The sequence below is a fragment of the Mesocricetus auratus genome, unplaced genomic scaffold (genome assembly GCF_017639785.1).
Source record: "Mesocricetus auratus isolate SY011 unplaced genomic scaffold, BCM_Maur_2.0 Super-Scaffold_6730, whole genome shotgun sequence".
NCBI classification, from domain to species: Eukaryota; Metazoa; Chordata; class Mammalia; order Rodentia; family Cricetidae; genus Mesocricetus; species Mesocricetus auratus.
This window is the reverse complement of record NW_024429184.1, coordinates 61,244,277-61,258,369: the sequence shown is the minus strand read 5'-3', so window position 1 is coordinate 61,258,369 and position 14,093 is coordinate 61,244,277. Positions and strand designations below refer to the sequence as shown.

The following is a 14,093-nucleotide window of genomic DNA, read 5'->3' as shown; positions in this document are numbered from 1 at the left end:
AATTACGTGTTTTCCTGAAAGAAACACACCTGTCTTGACTGCTTAATTTCCCACACATCAAGGTGCACCTAGGTCAGAAACCTGCAGAGCCCAGTAATTTTGTTCACGTTCATTCTACTTATTGCACCCCGAAGTTGGGAAGGGAACTGGAGTATCCACTTTATGGCCCTCTCACTAAAGGAGAACTTGACATAGTTTTCCAGTCAGTAAATAGATCACTAAAGCAAGCAAGCCCAGGGTACGAACAGCGCCCCCATGGGAAGTAAGAGTCAAAGCCTCCCACCTAGCTTTATCCTAAAACACAGAAAAGCTGGTTGACTTTGACTAGGTAGGGATGGTCCGGAGTGGAGCTGGAAGATCTCGGAGTGAAGTCGCATTTCACCTGGTCTCCCGTTTATTCCGGGAGTTTCTCTTATGGGAAAACACACTGGGGCTCATTCTTCAGGAGTCATATGTCCTGGCCCCAGTGCCCCATGGTGGAACAGGAAGCCAGGCTTCTGGTCGCTTAGGGGTCAGCGGCGGGAGAGCATAGCCAGAGAAGGGCCAGGAAATCCGTGGAGCCACCGGAGCGTCTCCGCAGGGCTTCCCAGGGCTTTCCCGGCGGTGTGTTTGCTGTGGCCCCGGGGCTGAGGCCCCCTTGTGGGGTGCAGCAGTGTGGAAGCCACGCGGAGAGGCAGGTGGGTGTGGAGCCTGGACCAAAGCAGCGGCGGGAGCCTAGGGAGGATCCCGGCGAGGTGTGGGCGGCGCCCGATCGCCCGCGCCCCGGCCGCGCCCTGGGCACCGGGGGCGCTGTCGCCTGGCGAGCGCACAGCCCTGGCGGCTCGAGGCCGAGCCTGGCGTTCCCTGGAGGTGCCTGGCCAGCAGCGCAGCCAGGCCGCCCACCCCGGGAGCCGCGATTGCCTGGGAGCTGCGGGAGGAGGAGACGCAGAGAAAGAGAGAAAGAGAGAGAGAGAGAGAGAGAGAGAGGCGGCGGCGGCCGCCCAGCCTGCGGGTGCGCGGAGCGCGGGAGGCGGAGCGCCAGGCTGGGTGGCCGCGGGCGAGTGTGCGCGCCCGGCCAGAGAGCTGCGGGGCGGAGGACCCGCACCCCGGAGCGGCCAGCCTGGCCTCTCGCGCGCAGCTAGCGCCGCTGCTACACAGACACACACCCACCGAGTGCCACCGAGCCCCCGCCGCCCCCGCCGGTCTCCGCCGCGCCTGGGGCTGCAGGATCCAGAGCCAAGTCCAGGGCTGGCCCGGAGCGCAGAGCACCTCTTGATTTTTTTTTCCCCCTTCACTCCAGCCCTGTCTTATCTGGGCGGCGGCGGCAGGGGGATGGGGGCTCCACGCGGGGAAAGGGGCTGATGAGAGGAAGATTATTGTTCTTTTCAGAGGATGCCTTCGCTTCCTCCCAGTGAGTCTTCAGTGAACCTTCTTACTAGAGACTTCGGACCAGAGTGAGGGATGTAAAGAGAAGGAAAGCCGCCAGGAGCTCCAGCCAGCCGGGGAGACCCTCCTCTCTGTGGAGGGGAGGGGGATTTCCAGCGACACATCTCTGACGAAAGGGACCTTCGCAGGAGAGGAGCCCTCCGAGGGAGCGGGGAATCCCACAGCCCTTTGTGGCACAGGAGCCAGAGCTGCTGGCTGAGTGGAGCGGGGGTCTGTGGGAGCTAGGTAAGTGGCCCTGGCATTGCTGCTCCCCAAGAGCTCTTCTTTAGAGATGCTTCTCCGTGACAGCCTGCCAGACTTGAGTTGCTAAAGGAACTGGAAACTGCCATATGGCTCCTAGTGGACTTCCATACAAAGCTGATCGGGTTGTTAGCCCTGACTGGTTATAAATGCAAGGCTTCTTCCTGATGGGGAAGACACGCAAGTGTGAGTCCCTGACAAGCCTACCTTGACCAAAAGGATGAGAACTGCTGTATGTAGGAGAGGAGCCCCTGTTGCCTTCTGTTCCTGTTCATTTGTTGGTAAATGCCTCACTTGCAGGCACACACTTGTGGGACTAGACTTAGCGAGCGTGCTGTCTCAGTTGTATGCACAGTCCTCAGAACACAGAGATATGCATGCGTTTATTCCTTAATGGTGAGTGGTCTTGGTTCCCAGGAGCTAGCTAGAACAGATCTCTAAGGAAAGCTCTCCAAGGCTGTCTCCAACACGTTCTGCAGAGGGGACTTGGAAATACAGTTGCCCTGAGTGGCACCTAAAGACACCCACCATTTGCCTCATCATCTGCTCCTGAGACCTAATGAGCCTTTTCAAGATAGTGTCCCTCCATGCCATCCATTTTCTCACATTAGGAGCATTTGTTTGTATCCATTCATAAAAAGTGCCAATGTGCAATGTGTATAAACATGACATTTATGCAAAAACTATGACTGCACAAGTGTTTTAACAGGAATAACGCAGATAAGATTAAATACTGGGAAATTTTAATCTGCACGGCAGTCATTGAGGTAATTGCATTCAGGGTCAACACTCCATCTAATCAAGTCATGCAATAATGTCAATATTTTAAATAGCACTGCAAATTTCTATTTTTTGTATTGATTGGTTTTAGGGTTTTGTTGACAATCTGAGTGTTTTCAAGCCCAGCCCAAAAGAAAAGTAAATATTTTACTGTTAGTGTTTTTAAATGTCTAGCATTGGGTGGGACAGAAACCTCTTGCTTATTACCAGTGGTAGCAAATTGCACAGAATTAGCAAATAATAGATTTTGGTCAGATTTCTGGAGTCTTATCTGCCAGTGCTGAACGACTCAGAGGCTAGAACTTGAAAAGACAGTAAAATGCCAAAATTGCTCACATCGTAAAGTTTTGTATATTTAATTCTAGATTCATGAGCAGGGTGCATCAATAAATATAAAATTGCCCCACACTCATCTTTTAATATGTGAATAAAACATATAGATACCGAGAGAGTTATAAATTAACCAGAATTGCAACAGTTCAGTAAGTTCAGCCCAGTATGAATATAAGTGTAATTTTTTTTTAAGTTTTGCTGCCTTGGGTGTTGTTTTTAGAATGGGGTTTACTTGTGTAGCTACAGAGACTCAGAAAATACTGAAGGTCCAGTATGGAAACAACCCACTGACTTCTCCTCAAATGTAAAGGGGTCGGGTCACTTCTAAGTGTTCGTGTGCACTCAGGAAGCCTAGCCTGTGATTTGCTCGTTCGTGGAGTGCCTCCAGTCTCAGAGCAGTTGTTTACCACAAACAGGATTCTGTCTAACACATTCTCCTTCCTCTGGCACTACACAGACCTTTGGAGAAAGGCATGAACCACTTGGCAGTTCTCTTTTCTTACTTTCTCCTTCAGCCTTCACCTTTCCCTTCAAGCTCAGTGTCCCCAAGTCTCCCTCTTACACAAGCCGCTACACATGGGTTCCAGGAAAATGACTCTACTGCTTGCTACTTGGTGTTTTCGGCTTCACTATGGGTTTCCATCCTCTTGTATTCCCCCCCCGTTCTTGAAAAGACTTAATCTGTGCATCACTTGACACTGTTTCCAAATTAATTTTCACCCCTTATCCCACAGTTAAGTTCTCCGAGCATGTTTGTTTACTAACCATTCAGATCGACTGGTAGAAACGATCACCTTATCAATGCTTTTGATTTGTCTTTTAATGTGTTCTTGTTGATGCTGTGGGGGAATGGGAGCTTAGCCTGCTCTTCTAAGATGTTCAAGAATAAGATTGCTAGACAAAATGAAATTGCAGGAAGTGGGTTCAATCACATTTCTTGGCAACTTAGAGGCATATTTGATCAGATTTTTGTTAGACTTGTCTGAATGCTTAAAAATGTCTAAGTCTGTGGAACACTGAAAAGCACTTTGTTTCTTGAGAAAAATGTGTGGTTTTTTTGAACTGCTTGTAGAGAGGTCACTGCACAGGTCTACATCTTATGAAAGTAAATCATGTTACTGGCAACCTAGGAAATCCACAGAATATATTTCATTCCATGCCAGTGCGTGTTTTTCCTTTGATTAATTCCTTGAAATTTGCTGTCTCTTATAGACTAATTACTAAGGAAAATTCTAAACTGAGAGGTAATTTCCCCATGTGTATTCTAAAGTAGACAGATAAGATTAGGGTATTCTGTTTACTTCAGAATATCTCTTAGGGTTTTCTTACGGTCATGTAGTCATCAAGTAGGATTTGCAAAAAAAAAAGCACTGGGTCTGCTAATTTCATAAAGGCCTTCAGAGCTGGGCAAAGTACATATGGGTTATATGTGTGGTCTTTGAATTTCAAGAGTATTTTTTAAGGTAAGACTTTATGGTCATATCACTCCATGGGTGATACAATAAACTTTATAAAGCAGAGCAATTTTGAGGCTTTTTAGTCATCTATCACAAGTGTCTCCATACTAGGCCTCCATAGTCTAGCCCACTCTTATTTTTGCTCATTTCCTCCCTTCCTTCATAGATATATATTCTCCCCAGCTCTACATTAAATGTAGTTTCTAGGGAAGAAAGTCAAATGTTGTCAGAAAGGGTCCATTGACCCATGTCAAGCAAGCCCTAGAGAACCTCTTTAAAATTGCCTTTGCCGTAGGCTAAATTTTAGCTGTTTTTACTCTCCAGTTTAATATCATAAAGAGGTTACTTAACTTGTTAATGAATTGGTAGAATACTTGTTAAGTTTGTATCAGGAGAGTGCTATATCAGAATGGAACACCTGCCCTCAGTTTTCAAGTAGAAGAAGAGAAAGAAACAAAACCTCTTGCATTCTTAGTTTGAGAATCTCAGTTTCAGTTCAAAAGGACTAATTTCTTGCATGTAGAAATGCATCTCACAATTTCATATTAATAAGTTAATCAAAGCAAATTCATGGACAAGATGATGAAAATTTGTCATAGAGTATGAATTTAGGACTTCTCAGAAAACCCTATCATCAACAATACTAAAAGTTTTCTAAATGTTTCATTTTAGACTTACAAGGTATATGAGAATGATTTCATTATAAAATCAGAATAATATCTTCTTTAAACAAATAAAAAATCATAGTAGTCAGTTGAGCCATGTTCTGTCTGAAGTATACTGCAAAATCTTCATTTTTAACCTCATTCACCTTATGGGGCAGCCATACCAATGCCCTTCACACAGGGATGTGAAAACTAATATTCACAGGTGTTCCTTATCCAGAGTCACACAGGAAGGAATTGGAGAAGTCACTTTAAAGTTGGTATTTTGGGTTCAGGAACACAGTGACCCACTTTGCTATTAGGGCGTGTTGAGAAGGATAACCCTAGACAGAATTAGGAAGTATGTTTTTTCTTCTAGATTCATTGGGAGCTGTGTATTCTCTTTACAAAGGGTGTGGTTCTATGGACAAAGGGAGGCTTGGGAAAGACCAAATGGAGGGGAATTCATTGTTGCTTGTTTAGTTCAAGAGAAACCCACCCCCTCCACCTGCTCCCACGATAAATGTTATAACTGTGAATCTGAAAGAAGAAACTTTAGTTTTAGGCTGACTTTCAAGTTGTAGCCGTGGGGGTCGGCTTGGGGTGGCAGAGGTGGGGTGCGGTGGGGTGGTGGGGCAATCCTAAGAAAACTAGCATACTAGACAGCACTATGTTTATAGTGACTCTTGAAATTTGGGGGCTGGGGTGTGGTTCCATGCATAAAGCTCTTTTTCCAGAATACACATAAGATGCCAACATGGTGCCCCAGGCCTGAAATCCTAACACTAGGGAGGCCAGGCTGGAGGATTTCTACCCTCACAGCCTAACTCACTTAGCCTGACTCAAAGGAAGAGCGCAGCCTCCCCAAGGAGCAATGTCAATGATGTCTTCTGGCCTCTGCTTGTGTAATGGCATACACGTGATTTACATACAGTAAAAAAATGGAAAGGTGTCCAACACAGGTGACCTGACTGGCAGACTCTGCTCATAGGAGTACGATTTCATGTGTAAGTTATGTGAATTATTTCCAATAAAACATAGCATTACAGGTAGTTTTTAAGTTCCACGTCTCTGCTTTAAAAGAAAATTAGTATATTGGAAAATATAATAGTCATTTATCAGTGTCCTCATCTTTTGCTTTGCAAAATATGAACCCAGTATTTAATGGAAATTGAAGCATAGTCTCCGAACAGAGTCTTTCTAGTATATTCTTAGAATGCGTCTGTTCTATTACACAGCTTATAACTATAATTATGGAAGCACAATAAAAAATCCAACTTTGAAATATTTGTCAAGAGAACTTAAATAATATTTGAAGCAAAGTTCTTCCTAAGTAGCCACTACTTCTGTTAAAGTAGAAAATACCATCTGGTTTAAATCTGAAAGATAAAAATGATTAAATATTGTTTGCAAGATGCCATTGAATAAAATATTTGGATTCATCATCATGATTGATTGACACTTTTATTTTTCACACAGATGTGTCTCATAGGCTGGGTGACACAGTACATACACTTATCTCTCAGACTGCAATTAGCTTGTAGTATAAAAGTTCACTTAAAAACTTACATTTTCCCATTAAAAAAACAGTCTTCAGTGATGTTCAGGGTCCTCAGACAAAATTAGCAAAGCCTTTTAAACCAATAAAATACTTGAAGTACAGTACCGTTAGTTGCAAAATCCATGACCATTATCTCTAGTAGTGTTCCCAGGGAATGGCTGGTTTAAATAATGTGTATTGACTTCTCTGTATGAAACTCCCCCAGTGGGTATAGAGGTAGATGTAGTACTGTCCAGGCCCACAAGGAGGAGGGCAGGAGAGAGTAATGCATGAGCAGCTCTGAGTAGAAAAAGGGCTTTCTTAGATTGCTCGGTGCAGAGCTTTGATTAAGTGACTCATAAACTCATCCTGAGAGCAATGCCTTTAGGACTCACATCTGGTATTTCATCCTGAAAGGGCTCCTGGGTTTCTTCTCCACACTGGGTCCTGTGAGGATGAGTGCTAAGACATCATGTATTCTCAGTACAGAGGCAGAGGCGTAAATCCCCACAACATACCCTAAATGATCTTGGTGGGTGGCATAGCATTTCTGCTGAGTAGCTGCATTGCAGAAGGGTCCCAGAGTAAGGAAATACAGTGTGTTTTAGTTCCTCCATATATTTCGAGCCATGACTCTGTCTGCAGTTAGACCAAGTGCCTCTTCCCATAGGCAGTGTTTTCTAATACTCCCTTTGCCATCCTGAAATGACATTTACACACAACATAATTTGTCTGCACATTTATTTTAAACTAGTATAATTTGTCATAGAAAATACAAATAAAAGAAAAATATCTTTACAGAAAAATAGCAGGTATGGCAATATGTGTGTGCTCAGATCCAGATGGTCAGAAGTTAGGATGAAGTAGAGCCACTGAAGATGCAGATGCCGAGCAGAAAAGAGAAGCTGAAATAAGGTGACTTTGGATAAGTGAGTATTCTCTTGGATAGTGATGACACTTGTATATTTGCCATTTTAGAATAAGAGTGAGATAAACCTTCACTAACTGTGACAACTGTACACTGTAAACAAATGTGGGTGTGCTAGAGTAGTGAACCAGTTAACACGAACAGTGTTACGTAGGGTGACAGTTTTCCAGAGTGGTGAACAAATCCTGGTGATGTTCCAAATGTGGTAGTTACATCCCTAGAAAATTCCTCTGTAAAAATATACTGTTGTGCTATAAGGTTAGTATCCAGTGACATAATGAACAGGGCTTTGCTTATGCAGATGTCGGAGAAATATATGAACATTTGCAGGACAGGACAGAAGGTTTTTGTACATGTGACCAGGATACTTGCATCCCTGGGCCTGGCCAACTTTGCAGAACTCCTCCAACAGGAACAGTATCCTGCTTATCAGAAGCACTAGTTAGGTCTGTATTTTCCCATTAGAGGAAGCCACTGATGTTGTGATGCATGGATGGCTGACAAGAAAAGGTGGAACTCTTAAGCGTTTTATTTTATCTTATTCCTCAATATATGTTTTTATTTAAATTAGAAGCATGCATGCTTCACATGTCAATCTCAGCTCCTATTTTAAAGGCCTTTTTATTAGTTTGAGAAATTCATACAATGTATCTTGATCATATCCCCCTCTCCTCCAGGTTCCTCCTAGATCTATCCCCTTTACTTAACCACAAAACTCAATCTTTCATGTTCCTTTTCAACTCATTAAGTCCAGTTTGTGCTGTTGACACAATCTTGGGCACATGGCCATTCATTGGAATGTGATTTGACCCATCAAGCTGACATACCCTTAAAGAAAACAGCCATCAACTCTTCAGAGTGGAGTGGGAATCCGTGTTTATGTCTCCACTCCATGCTGGGATTTCCCTCTGGCACGAGTTTGAGCAGGACATTTGCATGCTTTTACACCCTCTGAGTTCATAATTGCAATTGCTCTGTTGTATCTGGAAGACACTTTCTGTACTCATCGACTGCTTCTGGATCTTACAATCGTTCTCCTGCCTTGTGGGAAGTATGTCCTGAGCTGTTGGAGGGTGGGGCGGTAATACAGGTGTGCCATTTGAAACTGGGCATTTCATAGTCTTTCAGTTATCTCTGTTCCTTGACCAGTTGTAGGTCTCTGAGTTAATTTTAATCTACTTAATCAGAAGCTTCTCTGATGAGAGTTGAGAGATGAACCTATCTGTGAGTTATCAGGGCCCACAAGCTTTTGGTAAGAAGGTGAGTTTAGTGGCTGGCTAAATAATAAACAAAATTGGCAACAAAAGGATCAAAACACATGGCTTGCTAAGCACTTGAGACACCCCAATAGTAGGTGCGATGTGTAAGGCTGGCTGGTGGGGCTGGTCTGATAAGAGCTGTCAGAGCTTCATTTCCTATGTAGGAGTGTCAGACATGCCTTCACAGATGAAGTGACATCTAAGCTCATTTTAAAAAGATGAGTAAGCCTTCTCCAGGTGGAGAAGGAGGCAGATGGAGCATGGTCTAGAAAGAGGGAACAGCATTTGAAAAACGTTGTCAGGAAAAGAGCTGGGCTGCGGATTGGCTTGGTGTTAACAGAAGTAGGAAACTGATGTCAGAGGAGGCTGAAGAAAATGAAGACAGTATTATATGCCGTCCTAAAACATTTAAGCTTTGCCCCATAGGCCAGACTATTGGGATCATGTGAAATTTAAAAGCAAAAGTGACACAATTCCCTGCATGTGTTAGAGACTATCTTTAAACTGGACTTTTGAGGCACTTGAGTTATGAGAGATAAGGTTGACACCAGGGAGACAAATAGGCTCTTGTGGAATACAGGCAGGATAAGATCAAGAACCCATTTAAACAAGAGTTGAAAGAGGGTGAGGAAGGTGTGGATTTCTTTTTTTCTTTTCTTTAGGGTCAGTTTTGAATTTCTTTAACTGTGCATTTCCCTCAAAACTGCGCTGTCATGTTTTCTGTTTTCCCACTGACCACAGGGAGCAGCATTCCCTCTGTATATTCCTTGAAATCACTTTCTTTCTTTGCTCATGTCTCAAATACACAAATCTCAAATGTTTAGTGTCCTAGTTAAGATTACCCTTGATGTGATGAAACACCATGGCTCAAAGCAACTTGGGAAGGAGAGGGTTTATTTGAGTTACACTCCCACATCACTGTGCAGCATCACAGGAAGTCAGGAAAGGATCTCAAGAAGGGCAGGAACCTGGAAGCAAGAGCTGATGCAGAGACCATGGAAGGGTGCTGCTTCCTGGCTTACTTATGGCTGTCTTTTAGAATCCAGGACCACCAGTCCAGGGGGGTCCTACCTAAAATGGGCTTGTCCCTCTCCCATCAATCACTAGTTAATAAATTGTTCTACAGGCTGATTTACAATCATATGGGAGCATTTTCTCAACTGAGCATCCCTCCTCTCCTGTGACTCTAGCTTGTGTCAAGTTGACATAAAACTAGCCAGCACAGTTACCTTTGGAATCATCAGAACAATAGGCTTCGATGGTTAGGGAACTTCATTTATCAGATGTCCATTTGGTAAGAGTTAGTTTCTGTCACCCAACACTCCCTGCAGCTGACCCTCTTCTTTGGGATCCTGTCAATAGTGAGCTGCTTCAGATTTTAAGGTCTTGCTTTCTAGACTTTGGCTACTCCCCCTTGTCTCTGTTATAAAACTAGCAATTCCTTCCCAAGGCCAGCAGTTAATTTGTTAATACCTCATTAAAAGTACTTGTAAAGAGCAAGCACAGTGTTCATTCTAATAATTTCCTTGGGAGTTACAGGTGGAACTTGAGTCTCTACAGTTTTGCACTACAAGTCTCTGTTCTACATTGGTTTCCTTGCTGATGGCCAGTATCACAATATGTATATTGTTGTAAAGCAGCACCTTCTTTCAGGGAACCAATTGCAATTTCTGAGTAAGATAGAATAATGATAATGGTTGCAAATAACACTGAATGCAGCTATTTAACTTGATGTATATTTCCCTAACAGTTAAATAAAGAGAAAAGAGAATGAGGAACAAAAAAAAGAAAGATAAAAAATGAGAGTGCTATCAGAGATGGAAGACGGGGATAGCAATAGGTAGATAAACAGATGATAGATTAATAACATAGATGATAGACAGACAGACAGACATATAATCAGTCTAAACTATTTCTTAAATACCTTGACTCTGATATGAAACATTTTGGGGGCTATTCGACTGATGAATATTTTTCAAACAGCCGCAACCTAGATAGATGGGGACTGGAAATTAAATCCTTGGCTCAATGGAAGCTTGTCAGTGACAAACCTCTCAGATGAAGGTGACGCATAAATTAAGATAGACACTTAGCCATCTTGGTGGTAGTCATCTTCCTTCACATTAAATTAGGAGGAATGGGTGTGAATTTGGCTCAATCACCAGTTAACCCATACTTTGCATACCACATAATCCCGTCTTCTCCTTGGCTCTCTTCCCAGGCCTCTGGGACATGATCCTGTGAGATACATCTTCCTTTATTCTCTGAATCCTCACCATTATAAGCCTCTAGTATGCATCAGACTCTGACTGGGTGCCTTTGGATAAAGGATGGTAATTATAGGATAGACAAGAAACTAATTATAATTAAATATTACGTGTCATTGCTCCTGGAACATATGTAGCATTTCTTACCACAAGGGCTTTTCTACTGGCTCATACTGCCCTGGAGTCTAGGCACCAGCCATTTGCTATCTCTCCCTTCCTCCAGATCCTTTCTCTCCATCCAGAACTGCACCACTGTCCTTTGTCAAGGTTCCAGTGGATGACTGGAAAAGTCAGAGGTATCTTATTATGTGGAACAATGTAACTCACGTTTGTCTCACTTCAACAAGAACACCTGGTTCTTGTTGATCTCCTTCCTTCCTTCCTTCCTTCCTTCTTCCCTTCCTCCCTTTCTCTTTTTCTTCCTTTCACAAACAGTTATTATTGTTTCTCAGAGGCTCTAGTTTTACATTATAGGCAGCTTTTCAGCGACTTTATCTCAGCAAATATTTGTCAGGCACTTTTCAGATAGGAAGTACTCTGCTAGCTCATGGGTTTAAACAATCTGAGTCTTTACCTTCATGGGATTCCTGTCCATCTGAGAGCAGGCATGGATTCCCCAGGCCTCTTTTCATGCTGTTTGTAGTGACTCTACTCTACGTGCAGACCAACGAGGGTTCTTTGGGTTATGAATGGTTTGAGAAAGAAAGGTGAGAAGCTGCATGTGGGATGTGGTACATTAAATCGGGAGAGTTGAGATGCTATGTCACCTCTATTTTCCAGAGCACTTAGCTGTTTGCATCTTGATACCAGTCTCCTCCTATTTTAACAGTCAAGGTGAAACTATCATACAAGGAGGTAAGACAGACAGGAATGATATGACATCTGGAGAAAATGGGGTAGATGACAAATGGCAATCGGCAGAGTTGGAACTTTCGAAATACAGCTGAATGTCCTGTGGGAGAGGGTGTCTGAGCAACCAGTGCCTGGAATTTTAGACGTGTGGAATAAAATGGCCAAACCAAAAACACAGAGTGCTGTTACTTGTAGGAACGTGAGATTTAGGAGAAACCTCTGTCTTTGGTGGCTGTCAGGGCTCCACCCAGTTTCCTTTATCTGAAAAACCAGTCGGTGGTCTTGTACTAATGAAAAGATTCAGTAGACAGTTGCATTTCTTGTGCCATCACCATGTGATTAAGCTGTCTTTCTTGAACTTCCTCTACCACTTACTTACAGGGACGCTTGCTTTTCTTACCATTTAAATTAATTTGGCACTTTGCATATTTTATAAATATCAAATTTGATCATGCCATTCTCAAATTCTTTCTGGACTTTTCTTCCTTTTCCTGATGGTAAACTACCAAGTGCCAACTCTGCCCTGTTTCTACTCACATTCCCTTTATACTCTTCTTGGCAAGCTCTAGGGCATTCTCAGAATCTAGGAGGCATTAGAGTGTGGCTGGAGACCCAGGATCTACCACAATTGAGAATGGAGATGGGCAGCAAATAGGAATATAAACACCGATGAGGCCAAGCTTCATGCTTCAGAGACATCTTTTCTCCCATCTTTTAAAGGACAGAACTTATTTCTGCATGGTGACAGGACGTGGCATCAAAGCCGCAGAAGAGGTTTTCAGAGCTCCATGAGAGGATGGGAATGTTGTAGACCTGGGCTTTCTGATCTGAAGTCACATGGAATACATGAAATGTGACTTCTAACACTGCAAAATGGCACTTAAGACTTATCTAAAGTGAAGCAGCAATAGTGACTAGTGGCCACGCTGGGAAGTGCAAGTCTAGACTATTATTAATATGAATTTATTTAGGAAGCCTAAGTTTCAAAAGCAGTGTTATTTGCTGATAATATTGGCCGTGCTTTGCTGTATATAAACATATCAGTCATTTCTTGTACCCAGTGTCTGCTTTGTCTCAGATGATCTCCTTTGTACTTGCTAAGGGAGGGATCTCAGTGCAATGATTCTTGTTTCTAACTATAAGAATCCCTGTTTTGGTGGCATTTCATGATTTCTGTGATCTGCACAAAATGTAGATACAAATTCAGAGCGTTATCTTTGTAAGTATTTGACTCGTGTGACCCTAAATGTTTTCTCACACCCAGCTGTCCTGACCAGGACTGTGGGGGGGGGGACCCTCTCCTCTCATCTGTTCCCACTTCCTGTACTCTACAGTTACACAAATACATCACTGTGTCCTTTATTTTTCATATTGATTTCTTTTCTCCAGTGCTTATTTATAAGACATGTTAGACGGTTTAGTTTAGTAGCAAAGAGCAGAACAGCAACAATTTATGCAAATCTATTTGGTTTATTTGCAGACACACACACCATATCTGAAACAATGGCAGCTTTTTGCTGCCAATTAATGCAGTTTGGAGATTTGTAAAATGTAATAGTTTCAATATGAATTATATAAAGGATGTAAGGTAGCACATCACGGTAACCTGGATTATTTTTCCTCTCTCTCTCTCTCTCTCTCTCTCTCTCTCTCTCTCTCTCTCTCTCTCTCTCTCTTTCTCTCTCTGTCTGTCTGAAACACACCACACACACAGACACACAGACACACAGACACACACACACACATTTTGATCCTTTAGAAGCATCTGCAGTTCAGGCTCATGAATTCTATGTCCTACTCCTTCCAAAACATTCTAGGGATGTGACCCTGGAAGAAGAATGAGGTGTCTAGATGTGAATATTATGAAATGTGATGGTAAAGTAACATTTAAGAAGGAATAGTCTATCCTGATCCCTTATCCTCAGTCACAAAGGCTCAGAAAAATCAAGTGGGTCCGGGGGCTTTCATACTGAATGTCTCCAGTTCATAAAATCATGATTATTAATCAGAACATCATTAAATATTAATTGACTTTTGAGATAAATGTCTCTTTAAATTTGGAATCCTGGCTTTTCTAAGTCTAAGGAGAGCATTTTCATTGGGTTTTATGGAATGTGTGCACAGAGGATGCTCAGAAGCTGGTAAAAATCTGCTTCTTCAACTGACCTCTGGCTTGAGTCAGACCCAAAGAAACACCCAGCTTTCAGCACGATAACTGCAGCTTGCAAGCATATACATGCAGCCTCCCTACAGCACATTGAGAGTTTTTGCTTGTTTGTTTTGTTTTTTATCTAAAGAGCTGTTTCCTTGCTAGAATTTTATAACGTTAAGGGCAGAATACTTAATAGGTAGTAGATACTCAATAGGT

General features: G+C 42.9%; 1 protein-coding gene across 2 annotated transcripts in view; it reads left to right on the top strand.

Moving 5' to 3' along the window:
- The first annotated feature begins 1,331 nt into the window (after positions 1-1,331).
- Positions 1,332-14,093, top strand: part of Kcnb2 (potassium voltage-gated channel subfamily B member 2) — a 438,135-nt gene continuing 425,373 nt past the window's right edge. For both annotated transcript variants that reach the window (XR_005875630.1, XM_005066767.4), the window contains exon 1: positions 1,332-1,650. The gene's annotated coding sequence lies outside the window, so the exon portion shown is untranslated. The remainder of the gene's footprint in view (positions 1,651-14,093) is intronic.